General features: G+C 38.7%; 1 pseudogene; it reads left to right on the top strand.

Annotated features, from left to right (window-relative positions):
• The first annotated feature begins 754 nt into the window (after positions 1–754).
• Positions 755–1,368, top strand: LOC143671291 (large ribosomal subunit protein uL5 pseudogene; annotated as a pseudogene).
• Positions 1,369–1,974: the final 606 nt, after the last annotated feature.

Below are 1,974 nucleotides of genomic sequence, written 5' to 3'. Positions count from 1 at the left end.
AGACAACAAAGGAGGTTGAAGGAAAGAAAAGCATGATTCTCTAGCCATCTCTCTTGTTTCCCACCCCAACCCCTCACACCATCCCCTTGAAGAGTTACTGCTGGATGGCAGCCAGGAAAAAACTTGTAATGAAAGTGAATTGCGTGGGCCTGAAAAGAACAAAATTAAAGGGTACTAAGAGCACAGTTGTTAATCTCCATCTCATGTAGGTGTTAACTTTCGAGTTTGTTATTGAGGATTATTTGGCACCTGTGACACTTTGAGAAAAGAAATTAAAACATTTCTAATTCTAGTGACACTTTGAAAATAAATGAATTTTTAAATTTCATAATACGTTAATACCTGAGCATTTTAAAAAAATAGAAATATAGAAAGCAAAACATGATCCTTCGTGCCACCTCCAAATCCCATCCTCAGAAACAGTGGTAATTATTATTATCAGTTTGGAGTGTGTTTTTCCAGACTTGTCTCCCTATGTCTGCACAAACACATATATTCCTCTAATTACATGGATTAAAGATTGGTCTATGTGAGCCCATGTAATTCTGCCTCATTCCTTTTAACAAGTACATAGCCCATGGTATTGGTGTGTCCTGGTTCATTTAACCAGCAGCCTATTTGATAGACAATTAGATTGTTTCCAGTATTTTCTAGTATAAACAGTGTAGTGATAGACATCTTTATACACACACATTTGGGCATATATTTCAGTATTTCTATAGGACAGAATACATTCTTAAAAGTGAAATTGCTGCTCTTCCTGTTCTCCATCATGGCGCAGGATCAGGGTGAAAAGGAGAACCCCATGCGGGAACTTCGCATCCGCAAGCTCTGCCTCAACATCTGCGTGGGGGAGAGTGGTGACAGACTGACCCGGGCAGCGAAGGTGTTGGAGCAGCTCACAGGCCAGACCCCTGTGTTCTCCAAAGCTAGGTACACCGTGAGATCCTTTGGCATTAGGAGAAATGAAAAGATTGCTGTCCACTGCACAGTCCGTGGGGCCAAGGCAGAGGAAATCTTGGAGAAAGGTCTAAAGGTGCGGGAGTATGAATTAAGAAAAAATAACTTCTCAGATACTGGAAACTTCGGTTTTGGGATCCAGGAACACATCGATCTGGGGATGAAATATGACCCAAGCATTGGTATCTACGGCCTGGACTTGTATGTGGTGCTGGATAGGCCAGGTTTCAGCATCGCAGACAAGAAGTGCAGGACAGGCTGCATTGGGGCCAAACACAGAATCAGCAAAGAGGAGGCCACGTGCTGTTTCCAACAGAAGTATGATGGCATCATCCTTCCTGGCAAATAAATTCCTGTTTCTGTCCAAAAGGCCAATAAACAGTTTTCATTGAAATATATAAAAAAAAAGTGAAATTGCTGAGTCAAGGGGATTAGACATTAGAAATTTTGTTAGAAACTGTCAAATTACCATCTAGAGTTGCTCTTCCAATTTACTGTCCCATCAAGAATATATGAAAGTACCTCTTTCTCTGTACCATCAATAACCCTGTATATTATCTTCTTTTTTTTTGCCAATCTGAGGCTGAACATTTTTATGTTAATTGGCCATTATATAGTCTTCCATGACTTGCTTGTTCATGAGCTCTATTTATTTGCCTTTTGGTTTGTTCATCTTTTCCTTTCTATTTATACGTTATGAATATTAATCCTTTGACAGCTATGGTAGTGATTTTGTCACTTGTCTTTTGTCTATTATGCCATCTTAAAACTACCTTTACATAGGGCTTCTCATGAAGAATGTGAACAATTAAAAATTAGATAGCTTGCTACATTAAGTTTCATTTTTAAGTAGCATAAAAATTATCCCTTTTATACTGACTGTTGCATACATATAGCTGATCTTCCTGACCAGTGTATGAATTAAAACCAAGCCAGGCTTTTTACCTGTTGATCTGTGCACGCTTTTATAAACATCTTAAAGATAGTTTGAAATCACTTTTAAATCTTAGCTTT

The sequence above is a fragment of the Tamandua tetradactyla genome, chromosome X (assembly GCF_023851605.1).
Source record: "Tamandua tetradactyla isolate mTamTet1 chromosome X, mTamTet1.pri, whole genome shotgun sequence".
Taxonomy (NCBI): Eukaryota; Metazoa; Chordata; class Mammalia; order Pilosa; family Myrmecophagidae; genus Tamandua; species Tamandua tetradactyla.
The sequence above is the reverse complement of the archived record's forward strand: the minus strand, read 5'-3'. Positions and strand labels throughout refer to the sequence as shown.